This window comes from Staurois parvus, unplaced genomic scaffold, assembly GCF_062004578.1.
Source record: "Staurois parvus isolate SC_StPar_1 unplaced genomic scaffold, SC_StPar_1.0 ptg000139l, whole genome shotgun sequence".
NCBI classification, from domain to species: domain Eukaryota; kingdom Metazoa; phylum Chordata; class Amphibia; order Anura; family Ranidae; genus Staurois; species Staurois parvus.
The window spans coordinates 459,750-487,583 of NW_028317935.1; the positions used below are offsets into that span (position 1 = coordinate 459,750).

Sequence of the window (27,834 nt, forward strand, 5' to 3'; positions counted from 1 at the left end):
ATCTGTACTGTCCGCAGTCCCTGGTCATCCCTGTGCTGTCCGCAGTCCCTGGTCATCCCTGTGCTGTCCGCAGTCCCTGGTCATCCCTGTGCTGTCCGCAGTCCCTGGTCATCCCTGTGCTGTCCGCAGTCCCTGGTCATCCCTGTGCTGTCCGCAGTCTCTGGTCATCCCTGTGCTGTCCGCAGTCTCTGGTCATCCCTGTGCTGTCCGCAGTCTCTGGTCATCCCTGTGCTGTCCGCAGTCTCTGGTCATCCCTGTGCTGTCCGCAGTCTCTGGTCATCTCCTGTACTGTGTCTGCAGTCCATTAGTTCAGAATTTTTTTTTTCCGGTTTTCTGCCTCTAAAACCTAGGTGTGTCTTATGGTCAGGTGCGTCTTATACGGCGAAAAATACGGTATGCTTGCCATACGGGAGGGACGAGCAAGCAGACATTCTGACAGGATGCTTCAATGAACTACCATGGCATTCCACAGCGCAATGAACAAGTAGTTCATTGAAAACTACAAGCCGACAGTCACTAAGGCTGCCAAGACGTGTAGGCACTTATTCACAGAACTCTGCGGCCATGTTGGTGAAGCCCCGCACAGCCGCGCTGTTTTCAAATCTCACAGATGGTACGGGGAAACTTCTCAGGTGCGGCTGCAGCTATGGGAACATGCTACATCCTAAAAGCGGGTGGAACATGTAACATGCTCCCAAAGGTGAACTTATCCTTTAAAACTTTGAAAAGTTCCACAATATCAAACGCCTTTCTAAACTTATGGATTGTACCTCAATGCGACACGCTGCCTTGATAATAAATAGCATGTCAAAAACTAAAGTATTAAAGGCCAAGTTCACCTTTTTAGGAAAGCCCGAGAGCAGCGGTGCTCAACATGTAGCTCTCAGAGCCCACTGATGAGGCCTTCGACCTCAAACAGGGAAGTGCACTTCTGTTATATCCTGCAGGTTTGGTGTACTTTCAGAAAGTGCCCCACACCCGCAAGATAGAAGTCTATGGCAAAACGCAGCAAACCTGTAGGTGCACTGTGCTGCAGGTAAACAGCAGCACATCAGTGGGAAAGCAGACTTATAGGAGCCACAGGACAGTAAGAGCTTGTTTACATTTGCAGTTTGGGGGGTTGGTAAAACCCCATAGTTGAGATGTGTTTTTACCACACCACCCAACCACAAGGGTAGCGTCAAGGGTGGCATTGGTGACCCTGCCCCATGCTTCAGGAAGCTCATGTGGCCTCCCTGTCACATTCTGTTTTACACTTGGACAGGAGGGGCAGAGTGGGTGGCATATAAAGAAAATGCCGAAAGCCGGGTTCTCCTCCTCTCCCTCCATTCAGTGGCTGCAGGAGGAAAATGTTCATCATGCTATTCAAATAAAAAAGAAATCTAAATTCTGAGCCATTTCATTTCAGCCTACGACCAGTTGCCAAATCTCTTAAGTGGCCCTTGCTTTTCAAAAGGTTGAGCACCCCTGCACTAAAGAAAGCCATTTTTAGCAAAGCCCTAGAAAATAAGCCGGTGCACACATTGGTCCCCACGCCATCAGGTGACAGCAGTCCGGTCTCAGCTCTGCTGCCGACAGGGAGAGAGCGCACTGCGCATGCACCAGGACTTGAATGAACAACAGCTCCCACTCCTGTGATACTGGAGGCAATTGACCAACAACTGTCCTGTCCAGGTAATAAAGCAGGATACAGAATGGAAGTTTTTAAACTAGGTTTCAGTGGTGGGAGGGGATGGCCAAAATGATCTACAGGAAAACACACTTACATTAACCACTTCCCTAGCGGGCACTTTTACCCCCTTCCTACCCAGGCCAATTTTCAGCTTTCAGTGCTGTCGCCCTCTGAATGACAATTGCGAGGTCATGCAACACTGCCTATATGACATTTTTATAATTTTTTTTTCCCCCCACACAAATAGAGCTTTCTTTTGGTGGTATTTAATCACCACTGTTTTTTTTCTTTGCACTATAAAACAAACCAAAAAAAAAAAAGAACAGCGAAAACTTTGCAAAATTTTATAATAGAAACAAAGAAAAAAACATTTTTTTTCCAAACAGGTAATATTTCTCCTTGTGCATTAATGAGGCTGCACTGATGAGGAGGAACTGATGGGGCAGCACTGGTAATGAGTGCAGATGACACAGCGATCACAGAGAGTGTGCCACTGGGGGTGTGTTCTGGGAGGATGTCATGGCGCCCTCCCAGAACTGGACGACCGCACTGTAGCTGGTTAAATAACATTTTACAAAACTACACAGTGCGTTTTAGCCAGCAGGGGACTCTTGCCCAAATATGATTTTCCTAAAAATGGTGAATTTAGACTTATAACAAAACAAACTGCTGATTTCGTATCGGGTTCCGTGTGATTTCCGCACCGCATCATAATCGCACCCTATTCATATCGTCCACTGCAGGTATGTGTTTTAAGTTAACGACACCCTGAATTCAGTTCGTAAAATGCAGTGCGATCTGCAGAAATCGGATGGCATGGGTGTGAACAACCATTCCATCCGATTCTGGCGCAGACAAAAAGGGTCTTACACTCTTCTGGTGCAAATGCGGTGCGATTTGAACACAAAACGTATGGCTCAAATTGCACTGGAATGCGGTGCAGTTCCTGTGCGAATCACATGCGATGTGCCACACCGCATCAGTGTGAACTCGGGTTTATAACTTTTCAAAGAAAGCCTCTATTTTCAGGTCAATGGACAGAATCTGTTACTTATGTCAAGAATGTAACTAATTAAACCTTGTTTATACTTGTGCCATCTGAAAAGCCATTCACAGTGCATTGCCCTTCAGAAGGATTTTATGTTATATTGCTTTCTCATCTGCTTTAACCCCCTGTTCACATCAAGCCCAACTTTGAAATTGTGCAACTTACAGTGAAGTCGCACGATTTCAACGTTGGGTGAGATGACAATTTCAGATGTGATTTGCAAGACATCTGACACAGATGTCTATGCAAATCGCACCAAAAGTAGTACATGTGCTACTTTAGAAATCAGTGCGGCTCCAACCAAGTCAGAACTGCAGATTTGACCGCTCTAATTACGGACAATAGGGAGCGACTTGGCATACGATTTGCAAAGTGTAAACGAGGCCATAAACATGCAACAGTTTTCCAAGACCACTTCACATTATCATGCTTCAGAATGCAGTCTTTTTTTTTTTTTTGTAAATACATTCAAAGCAAAGAGCAAGGGTTCTTCTTGTTATTTTGTTCGGTCACACTTGATATTTACAACGCTCTACCAAACAAGGAAAATCAATCTAATTCCTGGTTTAGCTTTTCTACTTTCTGGATGTCCTTCCCACTAACTGGATACAGGTAATAATGCAAATTCACTATCCAGGGGACAGGCTAAAGGCAGAATGTTGATAGTATGTTCTATTGCTAAAAGCAGGGTCACCTTTTCAATCAGGCCTGGTTCACACCAATGCGTTTTAGTGCTTTTTTTCAGAAATACTCTACAGTTCTTTATAGTTTCCTATGGGACATGTTCACATCTATGCTGTTTTGAGCTGCTGCATTATTGGAAAGAATCAGGGACTTTTTTTTAAACGCAAGATGCAAGGTTTTTGTTACAATAGAGTTTAGAAACACTGACCTCTGGAAATGCTGCAGAAAAGCATGTAGTGTGTTTTTTGCCGCATTTTGATTCTGTCCAACAAAAACATTTCCCCTTTAACAAAAAAAAAACAAAAAAAAAAACACAACTGCTAAAGAAAAACAAAACACGCCATAAAAAAGCGGCAAAAATGCTAAATGCACTGCAAAACGCACACTGCATTGGTGTGAACCAGGCCTTGTGCCATGTGGTAGATGTCTTTGCAGATTCTTTGCAGCCCAACAGATGAAACAAAATTTACCATGATGAAGGAAAACCTATTCAACTCAATATTTGCACCATTTTCTAGCTGGCAAAGATGGCATTCTGATAAAAGCAGAGATCCCAGGAACTACGGGAGGAGGGGAGGGCCCACCAATCTGTGAAAGTGGCAGCTATGGAGCTGCCGCAATACCTTCAGGCCAGTAAACGGCTGAAAAAAAAAAAAAAAAAAAAACACAAGCTGCTGGCTGCTACTGCCAGCAGCTTGTGCTTAAAGGTTCACGCTTTATGTCCAACTGAGTATGAAGCATGCCAATGCCAAGAGGACCCATTTATCTAAATATAGATGCATTCTCATGTTTTACATGCAAAACATCAGTTTTATTACCAATTGCCTTTACCTTTTCACCCACTGCTCTCATAATCTACTTGCTGCCGCTACTAGAAACCTGTAGAGACATCAAAGTGGTTTCTAAAGCCAAACCTGTTTATTACCTTAAAGGGTAAGTTCACCTTTGCGAACATGTAATATTTTCCCCATGCTGCAGCCCCTGCCCACACTCTCCCCCCTCCCCATGACAAAAGTACAGGGAGACGTTCCCCATACTGTCACTTTTTGAAAAAAAGGGCGGCCGTGTGGGGCTCTGCCCACACAGCGCATCATGCATTCAGTGTTCTGTGAATGAAAGAACTACAAGTCCTAACAGTATTAGCGGCTGTCGGCTTGTAGTTCTCAATTAACTACCACAGCTATGTGGAGCGCCGTGGTAGTTCATTGAATCTTCCTGTCAGTATATTTGCCCCACAGAGAAGAGAAAGAGCCAAGATTGCTAGCAGGCGACCCCAGAAGAGGAGGTTCAGGGCCGCTCAGTTTAACTTTACTGGTGCAATTTGCCTAGAATATGACATTCACCATACATCACTTACTGCACTAAGGTACTTCAATAACTGAAGTGTATGTCTAAAACAGTGGCCCAAAACTGCAGCCCTTGGGCCAAATGTAGTCCTTTGGGGTGAAATTCCTCCCACAGATTCCAACAATGGGGCACAATTCTTCTACCCACCTACACCAACAATGGGACAGGATTTTCCCTCCAACATACACCAACAATGGGGCATGATTCTTCTTCCCACTAACACCAATAGGGCACAATTCTTTCTCCCACAGACACCATGGATGGGCACTGTTCCTCCCACCAACAATAATGTGGCATGATTCTACCCTCCCACAAGAATCAACGAGGCATGAGTCTTCCTCCCCCCGACACCAGCCAGAGGGACCCAATTCCTCCTCCCACGGACACCAGCCAGGAGGCCCCCCGATTCCTCTTCCCACCGCCACCAGCCAGGGGGCCCCCTGATTCCTCTTCCCACCGCCACCAGCCAGGGGGCCCCCTGATTCCTCCTCCCACCGACACCAGCCAGGGGGCCCCCCGATTCCTTCTCCCACCGACACCAGTCAGAGGGCCCCTCCCCATTCCCCCTCCCACCGACACCAGTCAGAGGGCCCCTCCCCATTCCCCCTCCCACCGACACCAGTCAGAGGGCCCCTCCCCATTCCCCCTCCCACCGACACCAGTCAGAGGGCCCCTCCCCATTCCCCCTCCCACCGACACCAGTCAGAGGGCCCCTCCCCATTCCTCCTCCCACAGACACCAGTCAGAGGGCCCCTCCCCATTCCTCCTCCCACTGACACCAGAGGGCCCCTCCCCATTCCTCCTCCCACCGACACCAGAGGGCCCCTCCCCATTCCTCCTCCCACCGACACCAGTCAGAGGGCCCCTCCCCATTCCTCCTCCCACCGACACCAGTCAGAGGGCCCCTCCCCATTCCTCCTCCCACCGACACCAGTCAGAGGGCCCCTCCCCATTCCTCCTCCCACCGACACCCGCCGGGGGCCCCCCATTCCTCCTCCCACTGACACCAGCCTGGGGGCCCTCCATTCCTCCCATTGAACCCAGCCAGGGCCCCCCACCCCCCCGATTCTTCCTCCCTCTGGCACCAGCCAGGGGGTACCATTCCTCCTCCAACTGACATAAACCAGGAGCACGATTCCCAGTCCCACCAACACCAACAAAGGGGCACGATTCCTCCTTCCACTGACATCAACCATGGGGCACGATTCCCCTCCCCAGACACCAACCAGGGGTACGATTCCTCCTCCCACCGACACCAACAAAGGGGCACAATTTCTCCTTCCAATGACACCAACCATGGGGCACGATTCCTCCCGATACCATCAATGGGGCATTATTCCTCCTTACATTGATCACAGGTACAAGATTATTTTTTTTCACAGACCATCGAATCTGGGGCATTGTTACCTTGTTTGACCAATGCCGCTGAGGCATCTTCTACTCCCACTGACTACAGTCTTGTCTCCCTGAAATCTGAAGGACAGTGAACTGGCCATTCGTTTAGAAAATATGAGGACCCATGGTATAAGGGGATGCAAGGTACAATGCTTCATAATTACAACCTGTGACTATGCCAAAAGCAAAATGTCCAATTTGACGTTCATCCTAATAAACATGAGCAAGTGCAATGGAATGGTCCTTAATCTATAGGAGCAGATGCAGGTGTGTATCTGGAAGTTTCCTAATATGTCTACAATATATATACAGATATGAAGACGACTACAGTTTTCCCTTGACAAATCTCTTCCACTAAACATGGCAGAGGTTCATCCCAACAAGGCTAACTTCGTAGCTTTGATTGAAGAGGTTTTCAAGTGGGAATTGCAGTACAAAGATTATACAAAAAAACTGATCTGATGAGTCCGGTTAGTTTCTGACAGATCAGAAGTAGTAAACAAAATGACCATAAATAGCTTAATCCAAGCTTCATTATTGGTCAGGTAGATTTCATATTATCCTGCAAGACAGAAATAGAAATGTTGTCAAGGTACAGGGTTGTTTATCTGAAATTATTTGGTCCTTTGTGCCCTGTGTACTAGCATAACAGCTGCACCACCTAATTAATCTCTGCCATCTAGATGCCTACTAATTAGGCACCCTGGATAGAACACAAATGTGCAAAGCATTAAATATGATCAGCAAGTGTTATAAAACTGCCGTTTCCAATATACACTACCAGTCAAAAAAGTTTTACAACACACCAATTGTTCCACTTTCTATTGAAATTTACAGTTTAAAGTGGAACTAGACTGCGTCTGAGCACCACAAAACCAAAAACACTATAAGTCATTTTTAATATACAAAGCAAACTCACCCATCCATTTAGGTCTCCATGCTTTGTTTTGCTGAAAAATAACTTTGAAAAACACCTCCTTGCATCTCTAGCCAGAGCAATCTTGACTAAGGGCAGATGATTTTTGTAGCATTTACCTCCTCAAAACTCATCTGCCCTTCACTCAGGCATGTGGGAAGGAGGGTGTGTTTAGTTAAGAAATCCCCTTCTTCCTTTCTGAAGACTACTGGGATGTCATTTGCTTAGGCCTAGAAACTAAAAACCAACAAAAAAAAAAGTTTAAAACACGCAAGTATGATAGAGTTTTCTATTTATCTATTAATGGTAGCATAAGAATTAAGGGACAAAACAAAAAAAGAATGGAAATGTTTTCTCTAACAAAAGATTTGACTCGCCAAATAGCCCCTTTTGTATATAAAACAGCCAAAAACACTTGTGGCATTCTCTCTACAACAGAAATCAAGTTTACACAAATGTGTTGCACTTCTAGGTTTCTTTGCTTTCACCTTTCTGTCCAGTTCATCATAAACCAGCTCAATGGGGTTTAACTAACATGAATGCCCTACACCCGCACAAACAAATAAGTAAACAATTCAGGGCCCAAAATATCAATTAAAAATTAGTGACAACAGAAAGATACTTGTCATTTGACTCAAAAGGCATAAACAAAACATCAAGGTCAAAAAATAAAAATAAAGTGTAGTCAAACCTCAAAGGAGGTTAAATCTAGAGAGACTACTAGCCATTCCATGATCTGAAGCCTACTATTTCGTTCATTTCTTCTAATGTGGTTCTGACAGACTAGAGGTATATTTTGGGTCATTATCTTGGTGTAGGATGAACTCTGAACAATTAGGTATATTTCAGTTTTGTACTGCATGGCACTGCGACATGCTGTGATAATAGTTTTGGTTCAGGATGCCACTCATTCTGTGTAAGTTGCTGGTTCTGGATCCAGTAAAAGAGCCCCAGACCATCATGCTTCCTCCTTCATGTTTGGCTTTGGGTCTGCCTAACCTCCTTCTGTCAGGGTTTCATCCAGTTTCCAAGTGCCTTTTAATGGTGTAGAAAACACCTTGGATTTCTTTGCAATTTCTCTAAAGGAAAGACCTACACTTTTAAGGGTTATAATGGTCTGCCGGTCTTTCGTTACAAACTGCCCTTTTCTCACCATTTTGAGAGCAATATAATACTGCAGTTCAATAGTGTCCAAATATTGTTTAACTGCTTCCACGCCGCAGAAATACTGCTACAGGGTGGCACGGGTGCGCATAATCACGTACATATACACATGATTTTGCAATTCCAGGTAGGGGGAACCCTACCCGCGTCGCCATTCGCAGCCTCGGCTGTCAATCACCAGGTCCCAGCCAGTTATACTCCCCACCGGCACCCGGCGATCTCCCGAGGATTTCCAATGGGGGAGAGACCTGTATGTAAACGATACAGATATCTCCCGTCAGCTCCTGCACACTGCTTTGCAGAGCCATACAAAGCATTGTGCTTACAGTGGAAAAAAAAACAGCCCACAGTTAACCCTTTGATCGCCTAACATGTTAACCCCTTTCTTCCCAGTGCCATTAGTATAGTGTCAGTGTGTTTTATTAGCACTGATCACTGTATTGGTGTCACTGGGGATGCCAGTGACACCAAGTCAGTTCCCCCCCAGTGCTGTCAGAATGCCTGCCGCAGTCCCGCTGATCGCCGCCATTACTAGTAAAAATGATTAAAAAAAATATATTGCCGTATATATACCGTCATTTGTAAACGCTATATAACATTCACGTAAACCAATTAACCGCTTCAATACAGGGCACTTTTACCCCCTTCCTGCCCAGGCCAATTTTCAGGTTTCAGCGATCTCACACTTTGAATGACAATTGTGCCGTCATACAACACTGTACCCAAACTAAAATGTTATTTTCTTCAGACAACTAGAGCTTTCTTTTGGTGGTATTTAATCGCCACTAGGGTTTTCATTTTTTGCTAAATTAACAAAAAAAAGACAGAAAATTTTGGAAAAAAAAACGAACACGTTTTTCTTTGTTTCTGTTATAAAAGTTTGCAAATAAATAATTTATCTTCATAAATATAGGCCAAGATGTATTCTGCTACATGTCTTTGGTGAAAATAACCCAAATTAGGATGTATTATTTAGTCTGTAGGAAAGTTATAGAGTTCACAAACTATGGTATAGATCTGAATATTGATATCTGAAGTACTGACAGCCATCTACTTTCTTGAGGTCCAAGAACGTCAGAACAGTACAGATATCCCCCAAATCCCAAATGACCCCTTTTTGCAAAGTAGACAATCCGACATATTTCATAGCAGGCATGGCGAGTTTTTTGAAGTTGTAATTTTTTTGTCAATTTTTCAGAAAATGAAGAAATGAAAAAAATTTTTTTCACTTTTTTTTTCTTTTTACATACTGTCACCAGTGCAGTACAGCGTCATCATATAACTGGCATGGCGGTGATCAGGGACACTGACTGGTGACAGTACAAAAAAAAAAAAATTGATAATTTTTTTTTATTACATTTTTTTCTCTTTAAGATTTTTTTTTATCATATTTCACTATGACCAAAGTAGTATAATGTTACCATAGTAACATTGTACTACTTTGGGGAAGTGATCAGTATTTTTTTTTTTTTTTTTTTTTTTTTTTACACAATTTGCTTATAGCAAAGAATTACTTTGCTATAAGCAAGCATTTACCTGAATGACATCGATTCATTCAGGGTTTTTTTTTTTTGTGCTTAGCTGTGATTTGGCCACAGCTAATCACATGACACAGCTGGGCTGTGATTGGCCCAGCTTGTGCATGTGATCGCTGTGACCATTCACAGCTAGACACACTTGTATACAATGGATGGCATGAAAGGATGTCTTCCATTGTATACAACTGTCATGTGACCTGCTGTGATTGGTCACAGCAGGTCACATGGTACTGGCAACAGGGCCGATACACAGATCTGTCATCGGCCGTGTCCAAGGTACACAGGCGGTAACAGATCACGCCGCAGCACAGCCCTGTGGGCACGCGCGATGCGCGTTCCTGAAAGGATGCCATATGGCGTCCACCCGTAGGGACGAACTGTTCGCCGGGCCGTCATCTGGTTAATTTACACGTATTGGGTTTTTTTTTTTCTCAGCAAAGACATGTCGCATTATACATTTTGGCCTATACTTATGATGAATTTTTTTTTTCCCTAGACATGTTTATTAGCAAAAAGTAAAAAACAGTTTTTTTCCCCAAAATTGTCGGTCTTTTATTGTTCATAGCGCAAAAAATTAAAAAAAACAAACAAAAAAACACAAAAAAAGGCGATCAAATACCACTGAAAGACAGCACTATTTGTGGGGGGGGGGGGGTAAAGGACGTAAACTTCATTTGGGTGCAGCGTTGCATGACCGCGCTATTGTCAGTTAAAGTAATGCAGCGCCATATCGCAAAAAAATGGCCTGGTCAGGAAGGGGGGGGGTAAATCCTCTGGAGGGCAAGTGGTTAAGAGAGTGTAGTAACACAGTGTTTCAATACTGCTTGTAAGTAGCCAACAAAAGTTGGGACAACTGTAAGAATTGTTAGCATAAACTTTTAAGGCTTAATATACTTACATTATTTCTTCCCTTAAAAAGGCCTTTTTGTAGGCCTCTGGAATGTACATTTTTCAGTTTTTAACAACTGTTAAGATCACATAATATCCTCTTACTACATACAAAGACAGCTATGACATTCCATATTTAGTCTACTGGTTAACAACATTGGTATCTACATATAAAACTGACATTTTCTTCATAAAATAACTACACAATGAGTACTCAGGTTCACAGCAAAATGATTAAGTACATCAACTAGAACTCTACAAGCATTTTCACTTGTGTAATAAAAAGCTGCATACCACGGAGGGACAGAAGACTTTCTATGTAGGAATGAAAATATGAAGACATAATATGGACAGGCACAAGTGTGACTACACTAATGCTAGCCATACACAAAGCAAAGCAGTTTTAATTACTTCCAATCCCAAGAACAGATCAAGGCAACCTACTGCTAGTATTTTCATTAGTTATATGGTTTTAACAATCTGTGAAAGTCTGTATTGTATTGGTTTTTTTACCTAGGAAAACAGCTTCCATTTACTGGAAATCGCTATATGTCCAAGCATGAGGCAATTTTCACATTTATCATGTATCAAAAGGGAATTTTTTTCCTGAAAAGAGTTTCTTTTTTAACCATTTACTGCCTGCCATTCGCATGTGGGGTAGCTGCCACATTTATGCATACAGCCGATGCTGCTGTTTTGCGCCAGAAGGGCACTAACTCAGACGCCGAGGTTTTTTATGAGAGTTTATTTATTTATTACCTGGAGGAACTGCTAGCTGCCATGCAGCAAAGGATAAGTAAAACTTCTTTTCAAAGCGGTAGAAAAGTCCCCTCTGTGATTTTTACCTACAGGAAGAGGCTGGCTCACGCTCTCAGCAGATCACTGATTGGCTGAGCCAGGTGCTACTCCAGACTCTGGGGCAACTTTAAAGATGGGATCTTTCCCCAGACTGGACCAGCTGAGTGGCTTCAGCCTGCTGTCAGCTGAAAGCGGGTTACAGGAGTGCAGAACGAACTGCTATCCTATGATTCACAGGAGAAGTACAGCCAGAATATCTTTGGCTGTACTTCTCCTTTAAGTGACAGTAAACAAGGCTCCACTTACACTAATGTCCATGGTGAAAAATTGTGAAGGATGACATTACCCAGCATGGTTGCTTCAGAACATGTGCATAATTGAGCACATTCCCGACCCACAGTCAAAACACACTGCGCTTTAGCAGTGCCATTAAGAATTAATGGCTCCCCCAGGCATTGCAAAACACAGCACCTTGCGGTTCTGTGCAGCACGTTTTAGGAAAAGTTTCCGGGACTTTTTTTCGTGTTTCTCAAAAGTACAGCAGTCATTCAAATAAATGGGCTACCTGTGTTGTATTCCCTACTTTATGGAAAATATGAAAGTGGGTTTCTAAACTCAGAAACAAGCAAGCACTAGGCAATCCCAAAAAACTGACTAAAGGACTACACAATGCATCTTTATTCAAGCTTTACATGATCTTCCCATTGTCCTACTAAGCATAGCTTACACTGGGGCACCAAGTAAGACTGCCAGCTATTACCAGACTTGTCTTTTGATTTAAAAAATGCCAGCCATTGTGTGTGTCTTACATTTGCACCTGCCACCATAAAATAATAAATAAAATAAATAGAAATCTTTTATAGCATAAAAGGACCACAAGCAAAGATATGGCATTCAGTAAGTTTTTTCTACTCAACAAGGCTACATATTTTTCTACAAATGACTTTGGTGAGCTGGCCAGCAAAAACGTTAACAGTTAGGACAAACTATAAGGCTGCATCCACACGTTCACATAGCAGGGACAAGTGCTCCCACTACACAATCCTGACAGGCAACCGTTAAGTGATTTTGTTTATCACATAGGGCTGCCCATTTGCTTGAATGGGCTGCCTTATGCGCATTCGTCACCCGAAAAGAAGCTTCTGCTCCTTTTCGAGTGACAAGCTTCTTGAAAAGTGTTGTTTGCAGCAATTGGCAAGCGGCAATTGCAGCTGAGCCACATCACGCTTGGGGTGCCATTGAAAGATAATGGCATCCAAACATGAGCAGCGATTGCCACTGAATTTGGGATTGCGGATGGAACAGCGATTCTGCCATGATACCAAATTGCGAGATGTAAACAGAGCCTCACACTGCCAGCAACCAAACATCAAGTATCACTTGTAAACATGAGAAGTATGAAAGAAAAAAAAAAAAGAAAATATACTGAATACTATAACTACAGGCATAAACCACACGTTCGTGGAATACAATAATTTACACCTTGGTGGCCCTGGAAAATGTTTTTTCCCTTTTAATCTCCTGCAGATATCCACAAAATATACACCTGACCACAAACACAATTACTACCTGCTGGGAAATCTATGCACATTATACACTGAGAAATTTGCAGTTTCTTGCAGCCAGGGGGAGTTTTTCAGCTGCAGCACGATGTTGAAGAAGCTCAAAAATCAGTGTGATTTGGAAAAACAGAGCAATTACAGCATATTCTACACATATGCCTTTTGTTCATTCCGTTGGAGTCACACCGATTTTGAAAGTAGTTCATGCACTACTTTTCAGGTGTGACGTGCATAGACATCTGTGTATGAAATCGCACAGGCATTGACTTTGAAATCATGTGACTTCGAGTGAACTCGCTTGATTTCAAAGTCGGGTTCCGTGTGACCAAAGCCTAACAACCACTTTAAAGAAAATTTAAAAAGCCTACAACCTCTACAGTACAACCAAAGCCTCCCATACGAAAGTCTAAACAAATACAAAATCCAGTTACTATGTGATACAGAACTCTCAAAGTAAACCAAAAATAAATATACTGTCCCTCCCTCCTAGACACTTCAGCCTTAAATTGTTGTATCAGAGACAGTGCTGTCAATCCACAAATCAGTGGGCAGGGCTAGGTGTGGCTAGGGCAAGAGTAGGCAACCTGCGGCTCTCTAGCTGTTGTGGAACTACATTTCCCATGAGGCATTGCAACATTACAAAACTGACAGTTACAGCTATGACTTGCAGAGGCATGATGGAACTTGTAGTCCTGCAACAGCTGGAGAGCCGCAGGTTGCCTACCCCTGGGCTAGGGGCTGACAAGTTACAGGTTTGTGAATAAACAGTGGGCATGCTGATAGCCAGGTCCCCCTGCAACATTTTTTTATCCCACTATAGTGGGAGAAGGCACTGCTTCTGTTTCTACAGAGCTTGCAGCGAAGACAAATCTAAAATGAGAAGAAAGGTTTAGACTTTAGATATAATTTAGATACAGTCCTCAAGGATGACATTTTAGACTTCAAAATGTGTCTTCTTATCCCCCGTTCAGAGTGTAGAGTGGTTTATCTTCTGGAAACTCTTACACTGTAATCCTCAGTGGATTATTACACATTGAGCTCAATTCACAAAGCTATTTCTCTCATTTGGCTCCTATTTCCTTGACACCGCACTTTACCCACTGAGTAGCTCTTAAATCCCAATTCTCAATAGTGCACAACAAGCTATAATAAAAAGAAGAGGGTGTATTTAGGGTGTAACATGTTGCTGTTTCAGCAGCCCCCACATCCCCTACTGGGATACTCTCCCTGCACCCGCTTTTATAATTTTTTTAAAACCATAGCCGTGCAAGGCTCCACCCACGCCATTCACTCACAGAGTTCTGTGAATGGGAGAATTGCAAGTACTGACAGCCTTTGCAGCCGACAGCTTATAGTTCTCAATGAACTACCAGGCTGCAGTTGAGGTCTCTAGGTAGTTCACTGTTGCTTTCTGTCATTCAGTAACTGCCTGAGCGTATGAGCAGAAAGATACACTGAAAGCCTGCAGGCGCCTGAGATTGTATCTGCAATCTTCTGCTCTGTACATTGTGGTATTTTAACCACTACTAGTACTACAATAAACCTCTAAGCTTTGGGATTAGTAAAGTATTCTGAATCTAAGGGGCAAATTTATAAAAAAAGGAGTGGATATCACCACTGGCACTTAGGCACCACAGAATTTACTCAACCCTAAGGGCTACTTCACACTAGATGAGGTCCAGTGCATTTTTTTTGTCTGCATAAAAAAATGCATGTAGTGTTTTCCATGTATTCCAATGGCCCTAGTTCACACCAGTGCAGTCAGTTTCCGGTGCAGAAAAAAGAAGAGGCAGAAGTAGAACATGCTGCCTTTTTTTCCCCGCACAGAACTGTACTGGAACATAGCACACTGCAACAAAACTGCATTGGAACGGAGTGTGATGTGAACTGTAAGCAAAAACATATCCGAAATGCATGCAGAGGGCGTTTTTGTGGTGTGAACTGGCCCTAAAAGAACGTCATAGTCACTCATTAGAATCAGAATTACTCCACCATGGAAGACGTCGCATTTACCTCCACATATCACCAATATGGTGGTATTTCTTAATTTGTCACAGCCTTAGCACCAGGATCTAAAAGTATCTTACATAAGAACTACCTCAGGTTCTCACACGCCTCCGAAACAACTAGAAAACTGACTCAAACAAGGTCCTGTGCCAAATTCATGAAAGCTATTGCAACAATGTCTATTGCCCCTTTGCAGTAAACCAGCAACTTCCAGGCGATACGGCCTCCTCTGGAGTAACTTTATATTTGCATGCAGTTACTATGCCGCAACATTGAGCCAAGTATTTGGCTTGCAGTTGTTGCATGGTCCAATTGACTTCAATGGGGAAATCTGACAGGCAGTGCCACCTGTCAAACATGAAATGTCAAATAAATGTGGCCTTGACCACAAAGGAAAGCATTGTGGCATGTATACGACCCCCTCTGGTCACGTTTTAGATGGGCAGGGAAAGGGGAAAAAAAAAAAAAAAAAAAAAAGAAAGGGGCCTCAACCGCCTATTTTTCCACATGTTGCTGCTGTATAAAACTGGCAGAAAGATCCTGAGCAAAAACTGCAAGTTATGTTCTGTAAAAACCTCATCTGAACACAAGTATACCCGCATTAAATTCTCCATCCTTTTCTAGCTGCCTGTGTTTTAATGTACAGCATACGTTCATATCTACTTGCATATATTTGCAAATTATTGCACGCAAACCTAAAATTTTCACTTTTTATTTTCCATTTCTTTTTCTCCCGAATTCGTGGCTGCACTATAGATCTTTACTAAGATGTGAACATTGTCCCATAGATAACAATGCAACCGTTTTAAGAGCCGTAATCAAAAAAATGCTACATAACTAGAAACACAATTGTGCCACACAGTGTCACAAATAAGTACATGAATTCAGCGCATGTGTACCAACAATTACCATATTGCAGCGTTTTGTTATGAATTTAGTACAAGGCTTCCAACTACATCCACATCACTAGAAATGTGGTGCAAATACCATAACGAGACATTAAACCCAAAAATGTAATATATTGCAGCTAACCAATCCTTAGATAAGGTGGCTGCAGTAATTTTCTATTTTTAAGTGTTTATTTCGTCTATTTCACCTGGTGATCTTGTCAGTAACACTTCCTGTATTAGGGGGTCTACATTCCGGATGAAGCAGTAAAGCAAACATCTCTGGACAGAGGAAATGGTGGTGTTAGACTTGCAGATTTAGATGGACTTGACCAACACACTGAAGTTGAACTCCAACTAACGCTTTCTAAGCAGTAACAGCAGTTTTTTTTTTTCCTTTTTGGGAAAACCCTGTGAACATGTGATCGCTGAGTTCTCACCCTTAGAGCCAACGGCGGACAGACGCAGCATTGCACCGATGCTGCATCCACCTAGGTACATAGAAATATGGAAAAAAAAAAATCCTACTTCTCTTAAGTTTTTAACTTATTTATTTCACAACACTTATTTGCTGTGCCTCTGCCCTGGTGGTGTAGTGGCAGGCCTGCAAACAAAATCAATCATTGCCCTTGGATGGACTTATTTATGTTTGCACAATGCCCACCTGCTTGGTGACGTAGCGGTAGAGCACTTGCCACAGCTTTTGCGGTCTGGATGCCACGTCTCATGTTGCTGCACCCTGATTGACATGTGTGGCGCGTGACATCCTCCTGCGTTTCTTTCCATAAAGGTGGCAGTACAGTCTGCGGACTTGAAGGTATCTCAGCATTTGTAGAAGTACTCATGCAAATGCTTCGTATTGGTACCGGTACAGCGCTGAAAAGTACCATGCAATCTGGTGTGGGCAAATGCACTGTTTGCCTCTTGTGTTTGGGGTGCTGTTAACTTCTTTTTGACACCCACTGCAGATTGCAAATGTACTGTGTTTTGCACGCGCTTTGAATCGCACAGGAACACACAGCACATTCCGGTCCGATTCAGATGCGGGCATGGTGTGAACCTGCCCTTAAGTTAAACTCCAGGTGGCATACACCTCGTTGGATCTAACCCACTATAAGCCAGCACATGGTAAAAAGTCACCAAATTCCTGAATTTCCGCTTTAAAGTGGCAGAAAAATCAAGTCTTACCTGTAGGCACCTCTGAAACAGCTTGAACTTGAGCTGTTAACCACTTGCTGACCACCCCATAGCAAATGTACTGCTACAGGGCAGGCATGCTGTGCAAAATTACACATATCCACACGTGATCTTACAATACACATAGGGGGCACCCACGCCGCACTACCCGCACTGTCATTGGCTCCCAGAGATGTCATTCACTGGGTCTCGGCCAGCAATTCATGGCTGGGACTCTGATCGGCGGAGTGGAAACAACATAGATCTCTCTCCTGTCAGCAGGGATGTACGGCACTCGATCTCTCTGCTAAGCAGAGAGATCGAAAGCAGCACATCCTCTAGTAAAGCACTACAGAGAAATCACAAAGCAGTACACAATTAACCCTCTGATCGCCCCAAATGTTAACCCTTCCTGCCCAGTGTCATTACGCGGTGATCTTGGGCAAAACGGACAGGGGAGAGACCTGTGTGTAAACAATGCAAGTCTCTCCCCTGAAAGGAAAATGTATGTACGAGCGCATCTATAAAATAGCAGCTGAACATTAGGTACCATACACCCTAAAAACAATATAAATCATAAGATGCAGCGCTACAGAGCCAAAATGTTAAAATAGAAGCGAATAAATGCATCAAATAAATAAATCAATACTAGATGACTGGACAGATGCAACAGTTCATAGAATAAGGTGACTTTTAGTGCTCTCCTCTATTTCATATCCTCCTGATGCTCAGGCGTTGTGCAAAATAGTGCTGAAGAAATGCACACTCACCAGAACGCACAGGAAAATGAGCGTTTGTCAGTATAGATTCCCCTTAGACTCATCAGCTGGTCAGGATGTGGTAGTATGATAGCCTCCTTCCAGAGCTCCTGAATATTCCTGTGCAGTCCCTTGATAGGTGGCCGCCGGAGCTCCACGATGCTCCAGCGGCGTGACGTCACGGCGTTCCTGGCTCCTCCGTGACGTCACGCTGCTGGAGCATCGTGGAGCTCCGGCGGCCATCTTTACCATTGGACGGTCAGTCCACATTTTCATATACACTGCTGTGTATCACGGACATCTGTTGTCTAAATAAATCCTCTTTTAATTACTACACTATGGATACGTTTTTGTTTTGACTCCCTTGGGGAGTATCCATTTCAGTCACTCATTTCTCTGCCGGGTAAGAAACGCATGTAAGCCTTAAGGAGAAGTCCACAGGCCACCTATCAAGGGACTGCACAGGAATATTCAGGAGCTCTGGAAGGAGGCTATCATACTACCACATCCTGACCAGCTGATGAGTCTAAGGGGAATCTATACTGACAAACGCTCATTTTCCTGTGCGTTCTGGTGAGTGTGCATTTCTTCAGCACTATTTTGCACAACTCCTGAGCATCAGGAGGATATGAAATAGAGGAGAGCACTAAAAGTCACCTTATTCTATGAACTGTTGCATCTGTCCAGTCATCTAGTATTGATTTATTTATTTGATGCATTTATTCGCTTCTATTTTAACATTTTGGCTCTGTAGCGCTGCATCTTATGATTTATAAGTCTCTCCCCTGTCAGCATGGACATGCTGCTTTGCATCTCTCTGCACAGCAGATACAAAGCAGCATGTCTCCAAAGCAAAACAGCACACAATGTAAAACACACACAGCTAACCCTTTGATCGCCCCAGATGTTAACCCCTTCCTGCCCAGTGTCATTAATACAGCACCAGTGCTTTTTATTAGCACTGATCACTGTATTAGTGTCACTGGAGATGTCAGTGGCAGTTAATTTCCCATCCAGTGTCAGTTAACAAGTTAGAATGCCAGCTGCAGTCCCGCCGCAAGTCACTGATCGCCGCCATTACTAGTATAAAAATATAAATTCCAGTATATATATACTGCATTTTCTAGACACTAACTTTCACGTAAATCAAATATGCACTTATTGATTTTTTTTTCTACCACAGACATATAGCAGAATACACTTAGGCCTACATTTATGAAGTCATTTTATTTTTTATTAGATCGGTTTTATAGTAAAAAGTCAAAAATATATTTTTTTTTTCAAAATTGTCGGCGCAAAAAAGAGAAACTTCAGAAGTGATCAAATACCACCAAAAGAAAGCTCAATTTTGGGAGGGGGGGGATGACAAATTTAATTTACGTACAAACACTGCATGACCGCGAAATTGTGAGTTAAATTACCGCAGCGCCGTATCGTAGAAAATGGCCTGGTCATGAAGGGGGGGGGGGATTTTCCAAAGGGCAACTGGATAAGGAGTACCTGCATTGACTTAAGTGGATGATATAATTCATGCATGCACAGATCACTGAGTGTGCCATGGATCCAAAGAGTATCGGGCCACCATGACGACTCCTGTGCACACGCGTCGGCGTGACATCATGCATGTTCTCCTTGTGCTGTGTGGGCTGCCCCCCACACTCCAAAGACATGCTGGTACTTTAACTGTCCCTAGTGTGCATATTTATTATAGGTACTTGTATAGCGCCGTTAATTTACAGTGCTTTACATATATATTGTGCGTTTACAATAGTCCCTAACCTTTAAAGGGCGTACAATCTACGGTCCCTAACTTACAATCATACATACATATATTAGGGCCAATTTAGACAGGATCCAATTAACCTATCAGCATGTCTTTGGAGTGTGGGAGGAAACTGGAGTACCCGGAGGAAACCCACGCAGGCACAGAGAGAACATGCAAACTCCAGGCAGGTGGTGCCGTGGTTGGGATTCGAACCAACGACCCTAGTACTGCCAGGCGGAAGTGCTAACCATTTAGCCACTGTTTATGAATGTGATTTAGGGACCTTAGATTGTAAGCTCCTTGACGGCAGACACTGATGTGAATGTATAATATATATGTAAAGAGCTGAGTAAATTGACGGCGCTATATAAGTAACTGAAATAAACTGTGGCTGTAGCCCGATGCAGCCACTGTTGGGGTATTCAGACAGCCGGACATCCAAGCTATAGTGTGGATGATGGACTGTTTTTGTTTTTTGTTCAGTTACCAGGAAAAATTAAACAAAAAAAAAAACAATTGGTGTTTGTCCCAGTTTATTGAGCCTCCCCATATCATACATACATGTGTGTCTTCTATGGTGGGAAGCTGACAGGTTCCCCCCTCCCCTGACAGGGCCTCTTTATTATAATCACCAGCTCCCGACTGACCATGAACTTTCTCAATGTCTCCAGAAGAGAGAAAAAGCTGTGTGAGGTAACTAAGGCTGTCCCCTGACGATTGTGAGGTAGAACATGTATTGCTGGTAAAGGAGCTCAGCCATCTTAGCGAAGTGAGCAGTACACATAGCATGTCCTATATCATCTCCTAGCAATGACTATGGCCGGCCCCAGGAGGTCACCTCCCCGCTTAGTCCCGCTCCGCCATGTTTATCCAGAGCTCATAATCTCATCACAACCCACCATAGAGCCGGGAATGTCCTCTACCTCAGCGCGGCCTCTTACCTAGAGCGGGAGCTACGCAACCCGAGCGGCTCCGGCTCCTCACAGCGCCCGTACAGCACACCGGATGGAAGCGGCTGGAGGGGGGTCCTACTCAGGATCACTTAATGGCTTCGACACCACAGATAAACGGTTCTAAGGCTCTCTTCTCTTTGGCGCTCTTCTCCTTCTCCCCGTCCTCTCCCTTCGTACTCTTCTTTCTCTGTGCTTCCCCAACACAAAATGGCGGCGGAGGAGGAAATGAGTGAAAGGCCTGCCTCCATGTTAGACACAAACACACCCCCACAGCGCTCACACCCTCAGCACACTGTGCACGGCTCTCTGAGGGAATCCTGTCATGAGGGAATGCCATGGCTGACTACATTCTACATAATGCTAGGTGTCTGATTGTGATGTGGACCTACTCACACAATAGGGCGGAAAGTGACAGAAGAGTCAAAACAGTGGCAGTCAGCTTATGAGGGAAAGCAGGCCTTGAATGTGGCCCCTGAGGTTACCAAAGGGCCACTCATGGTGTTCAATATACACTGCTCAAAAAATTGAAGGAACACTTTTTAATCAGAGTATAGCATCCCCCTACTCATCTTTTCTGACTGTTTTGCATTTGGTTAGGGACAGTGTCACTACTGGTAGCATGAGGTGATACCTGGACCCTACAGAGGTTACACAGGCAGTCCAACTCCTCCAGAACGGCACATCAATAAGTGTGATTGCCAGAAGGTTTGCTGTCTCCCAGCACAGTCTCAAGAGCATGGAGGAGATCCCAGGAGACAGGCAGTTACTCTAGGAGAGCTGGACAGGGCCATAGAAGGTCCTTAACCCATCAGCAGGATCGGTGTCTGCTCGTTTTTACGAGGAGTAATAGGATGAGTACTGCCAGAGCCCTACAAAATGACCTCCAGCAGGCCACTGGTGTGAATGTCTCTGACCAAACAATCAGAAACAGACTTCATGAGGATGGCCTGAGGGCCTGATGTCCTCTAGTGGGCCCTGTGCTCATTGACCAGCTCAATTGGCATTTGCCATTGAACACCAGAATTGGAAGGTCCACCACTGGCACCCTGTGCTCTTCACAGATGAGAGTAGGTTCACCCTGAGCACGTGAAAGACATGAAAGGGTTTGGAGAAGCTGTGGAGAACGTTATGCTGCCTGTAACATCGTTCAACATGACCATTTTGGTGGTGGGTCAGTGATGGTCTTGAGAGGCATATTCATGGAGGGCCACACAGACATCTACAGGCTAGATAATGGCATCCTGAGTGCCATTAGGTATCGGGATGAAAGCCTTGGACCCATTGTCAGACCCTACGCTGGTGCAGTGGGTCCTGGGTTCCTCTTGGTGCACGTCAATGATCGCCTGACCTAAATCCAATAGAACAACTCTGGGATCTCATGTTTTGGTCTGTCTGATGCCGCCATGTTGCACCTCAGATTGTTCAGGAGCTCAGTGATGCCCAGGTTCAGATCCGATAGGAAATACCCCAGGATACCATCCGTCTCAGGAGCATGCCCCGACATTGTCAGGCATGCATACAAGCACGTGGGGGCCATACAAATTACTGAGTACCATTCTGAGTTGCTTCACTTTCACTTTGATTTTCGGGGTGTCTTTGAATTCAGTCCTCTGTAGGTTGATAATTTTCATTTCCATCAAACGATGGGGCATACTTACATTCCTAACACGTTACCCGGTCCATATCAGTATAGATATCCAGAATGAGATTTTTACCCATTGAGATCTGATGTGTTTTCAGTGTTCCTTTAATTTGTTTGGAGCATTGTATGAAATGCTTGAGAGGACTGTCAGAAACTGTAGACCTGAGGCCTCATGCACACAGAGCATTTTTGCAGCCACTGTTAGGCCTCATGTACACTGCTGCTCCTAAACGTGAGTTTAGGAGCTTTTGCAATTTTTTTGCCAAAGCCCATGAACTCAACTCAATAAAAGCCTCTGTGTCCATGTACACGTAGGCTTTTACCAGGGTTTAGGAGCAGCAGAGCTTAGGGGCAGTTAAACGTTCCTCTTCTAAACGTTGAATAATCGCGTTCAGCAGAGGAACGTTTTGGTCAAAAACCACTAAACGTGGCTAGCATTTATGCTGCGTTTAGCGGTTTTTGGGCGTTTATCCATGTCAATGGAAAGTACTCTGACCAATCAAATTAATAAACATCCAATTGCTAAGTACGGCTAAATGCGGTACCGCATTTACACGCGTTTTTGCAGTGTTTAGCATTTTTCTGCTGCCAAGAGAGTTTAATGACTAGGTGAATTCATATATACGTGAGCCATAGGTGTGGCAGACTTTTTTTTTTACTGCTTCCAAAGCTTGTAATGAGAGTTCTTCGTAGGGTGGGTTTAATTACACTTTAACCGCTTCCTGACCGCCTTTTAGCAGATATACTGCTACAGGGCGGTAGGGGTGCACAAAACCACGTATATATGTGATTTGTATTTCTGGGTAGGGGGCGTGCATGAGCGACACTTGTGCCCTACCTGCGCCGCCATGTGTGGCCGGTGCTGTCAATCACCGGTTCCCAACCGATGATTACATGCTGGCGCCCGGTGATTACCGAGGATCTCCGACGGGGAGGAGGGATACTTTGTTTACTAACAGTCCTCCTCCCTGTTGGCTCGGGCACACTGATATGGATGGCTGTGCACAGCACAGCCATCCAGAGCAGTGTACTTACAGTGAAGCACCAACCCACCGCCCCTCAGTAAAACACTTCCAGCACACAGTTAACCCTTTGATCACCCCTCATGTTAACCCCTTCCTGCCCAGTGCCATTAGTACAGTGTCATTGCTTTTTTTTTTTTTAACACTGATCACTGTATTGGTGTCACTGGTAACAGAATGCCTGCCGTAGTCTCGCTATAAGTCACTGCCGCCATTACTAATAAAAAAATAAAAAAAATAATTCCAGTATCTATACCGCCATTTGTAAACGCTATAACTTTCACGTAAACCATTTAATTTACACGTATTGGGATTTATTTTTTTTAGCAAAGACGTAGCAGAATAAATTTTGGCCTAAATTTATGACGAAATTAGATTTTTTTAAATTTCTTTACTGGACATGTTTAGTAGCAAAAAGTCAAACATTGTTTTTTTTCTCAAAATTGTCGGTCTTTTTTTATAGCGCAAAAAAAAGAGGCGATCAAATACCACCGAAAGAAAGCTCAATTCGTGGAGAAAAAAAGGACGTAAATTTCAATTGGGTGCAGCGTTGCATGACCGTGCAATTGTCAGTTACAGTAACGTAACTCTGTAATGCAAAAAAATGGCCTGGTCAGGAAGGGGGGGGGTCGTGGTAAATCCTCAGGAGGGCAAATGGTTAAGGAATGCATATCTCATAGGCTAGTTTACCACCCCCAGTGCAGAGCTCTCCCCCTAAACCTTTACTTCCAGTACAGAGCTCCCCCAAATCCTCTCTACCCCACCTAAAGAATACCAAGGATAGGAGAGAGGGGCTGCCACCGAAGGGCAACCAAAATTGACAGGTAGCAGTGTGCAGGCTGCCAGCGCAGACTTTAGGAGAAGTTGCTGCAAATACACTAGAGCAGTGTTTTTCAACCTTTATTCCAGTCAAGGCGCCCTTGAAAAGTATTTTCAGTCTCGAGGTACCCCAGTAGGGGAACATGAGCAAAATTGCAAGTGTTACTGGCACACAGACAAATGTGCTGCTGCACTGGGGTGCCATTAATGCACTGGGGTGCCATTAATAGTAATTTTTCTCCTTCACTGATGTGCGCTAATGAGGCTGCTGTGATGGGCACTGATAGATGGCACTGATGGGTACTGACAGGCATCATTGATGGGTACTGAAAGGCAGCACTGATGGGCACTGATATATGGCACTGATACAGTGAAGGAAATAAGTATTTGATCCCCTGCTGATTTTGAATGTTTGCCCACTCACAAAGAAATGATCAGTCTAAAAATCGACTGGTAGGTGTATTGTAACACTGAGAGACAGAATAGCAACAAAAAATTCAAAAGAAATGCATGTCTAACAAATGATGCACTGATTTGCATGTTCATGAGGGAAATAAGTATTTGATCCCCTATCATTCAGCAGGAGTTCTGGCTACTAGGTGTCTTTCCTACAAGTAACAAGATGAGATTGGAAACAGTCCCTTAAAGCGAGTGCTGACAATCTCATTTTGTTACCTGTATAAAAGACACCTGTCCACAGGAGCAATCAAACAATCGGATTCCAAAATCTCCACCATGGCAAAGACCAAAGAGGTGTCCAAGGATGTCAGGGACAAGATTGTAGACCTACACAAGGCTGGACTGGGCTACCAAACTATCACCAAGCAGCTTGGTGAGAAGGTGACAATGGTTGGTGCAATCATTCACAAATGGGAGAAACACAAAACAACTGTCAGTCTCCCTAGGTGAGGTGCACCATGCAAGATCTCACCTCGTGGAGTGTCAATGATCATGAGAACAGTGAGGAATCATCCCAGAACTGACCCAAAACACACGGCCAAGGCAACAAAGGAGTGGCGCAAGAAGAAGCACATTAAGGTCCTGGAATGGCCTAGCCAGTCTCCAGACCTTAATCCGATTAAAAATCTGTAGAGGAAGCTGAAAGTTTGAGTTGCCAAATGTCAGCCACCAATTCTTAATGAGTTGGAGAGGATCTGCCAAAAGGAGTGGGTCAAAATCCCTCCTGAGATGTGTGCAAACCTGGTGGCCAACTACATGAAACGTCTGACCTCTGTGATTGCCAACAAGGGATTTGCCACCAAGTACGAAGTCATGTTTTGTGAAGGGGATCAAATACTTATTTCCCTCATGAACATGCAAATCAGTGCATCATTTGTTAGACATGCATTTCTTTTGAATTTAAATACAAATATATAAACTCTATATATCCCTACCAAAAAAGTACCACTCTCACCCTTGAAAGTGCAAAATAAAATAAAATAAGACCTTTTCTGTAATCCCTTTAGCACACTCCCATCATCTACCCTCATACATAAAATTATTATAATATTGTATATGTATATATAAGTGTCCATGCAAAAGTTCATACAAAGTACTCTTTCAAGTGTTGAAAACCAATCCAGTTCGTAGCTTTTCAATCCAAGATACCTCAAAAAAAAAATAAACTAAATATAGTGCATTATCTTTAAAACAAAACAAAAACACTTGTGACACTTAAAGTGATTCCTCCTAAACCCACACTCGTGAGAAACCAACACTTCAACTTGTGATTAGTGCAAAAATCCAAAAACAGTGTCACCATTCAAATGTAGTTAAATACCATTACCCTCTCATGGATAATGAAACTTCACAACCATTCCATGTTAATCCACATCAAACTACTCGTGATCACATGCATCAAATATAAGTAGTGCCACAACTCTTGCAGGATAATATACCATTACCCTCGACCTGCTTCTGTTGGTGGAGTGCTCTCAGGGAAGTGGCGCTCATGAAATCTGCTCACAGAATTGGAACAAATGCTTTCTGGGGGGGATCCTTGCTGATAGATAAGGGAAGTGACAACTTCTTATTTATTTATTTCAAGTACTTATATAGCACTGTCAATTTACGCAGCACTTTACATATATATTGTACATTCACATCAGTCCCTAACCCTCAAGGGGTGTACAATCTAAGGTCCTTAACTCACATTCATACATACACATACTAGGGCCAATTTTTAGAGAGGATCCACATAACCTACCAGCATGTCTTTGGAGTGTGGGAGGAAACTGGAGTACCTGGAGGAAACCCACGCAGGCACAGGGAGAACATGCAAACACCAGACAGGAGGTGCCGTGGCTGGGATTCGAGCCAACGACCCTAGTACTGCCAGGCGGAAGTGCTAACCATTTAGCCACTGTGCTGCCCCAACTTCTTTTATAAATTTGAGGAAGGCAGTGGGTCTTTCTGTGGATTTGTTGTAGGTGACATATGTATTATATCAGAGGCGTCCCTATGGTAGGTGTCACCCGGTGCGGTAACACTTGGTGACACCCCCTACGACGATCTCCGACGAATGGATCGGATCTGCGGATTGAGCATAATGGATCGGACTCCGATCCATTATGCTCAATCCGCATATCCGATGCATCCTGCGGGGATTGTCGGGGGTCCAGTGTCACCCTGTATAGGTTGCATGCCGACGAGGATCGTCAGTATGCAACCTATACGGGATGATACAGGACCCGCTCCAAGAAAAGTTGTAAAGAAAGCCGACGATCCCCGCAGGATGGATCGGATCCATCCTGCGGGGATCATCGGCTTGCTTTACAACTTACCTTTTTGTGGAGCGGGTCCGGTGTCACCCCGTGCGGTCGGTGTCATCCAGTGCGGACCGCACCCCCCGTACCTGCCTCGGGACGCCACTGCATTATATATAGCCAAATTAATAAAATAGATTGCAACTTTTTTATACCACAAATGGGACCTTCTTGTTGCTAAATAGGGCTGCAACATCTGATCGTTGAAATCCACCCCCCCCCCATGTAGAGATTATAATCTTGGATGGCCAAAGGTTGTTGAATTGGACCATGTCTTCCATTAATTTCCACCGAGGTGTCGTTGTGGATGGTGGACGGAACATAATTGTCTCTCCTATTCTTCCACTTCAGGGCCAGCACTTCATCATTTCTTAGGCTTGCTGATTCCCCCCTTTGTAGGCTGGTATTTACTAGTGATTGTGGGAAGCCCTTCCTGTTTTTTTCGGGAGGTAAAACAGACAAAGGTTTTCTTACGGTACAGGTGTCGGAAAAGGGACAGACTGGTATAGAAATTATCCATGTAAATGTGATAACCTTTTTGGAAAAGTGGATAAGCCAGGTCCCAGACAATTTTTCCACTTGTTCTAGTGTAGGTTGGGCACTCAGGGGGCTGGAGCTGGGAATCTTTGCCTTCATATACGAGTAACGCATATAAATATCCCATGGCTCTTTCACCAAGCTTGTAGAGCTTTATTCCATATCTCGCCCTCTTACTCGCAATATATTGATTAATTCCTAGCCGACCAGTGACGTGGATAAGGGATTCGTCCACACATGTTTTTATCGGGGACAAGAAGTTCAGCAAATCATTGAGAAAAACATTTAAGAAGTGGGCAAATTTTGTATAATTTGTCATAGTTGGGATGATCTCTGGAAAGGCACTGGGTATTTTCACTTCATTACAGCAGAAAAAATTGGCATGTGGTAGATTGCGTTTGTGGACCAGTATGCATGCCCTTCATTTTTTTTTGTAAGCCCCATGTTAATGGTGAGGCCTAAAAATAACTTAAATTCCTCCAATGTAGGAT

General features: G+C 43.9%; 1 protein-coding gene across 1 annotated transcript in view; it reads right to left on the minus strand.

Moving 5' to 3' along the window:
• The window catches only part of WTAP (WT1 associated protein), a 77,915-nt gene extending 57,139 nt beyond the window's left edge, over positions 1 to 20,776 (minus strand). Inside the window, exon 1 of the mRNA XM_089673500.1 lies at positions 20,547 to 20,776. The gene's annotated coding sequence lies outside the window, so the exon portion shown is untranslated. The remainder of the gene's footprint in view (positions 1 to 20,546) is intronic.
• Between the last annotated feature and the right edge of the window lie 7,058 nt (positions 20,777 to 27,834).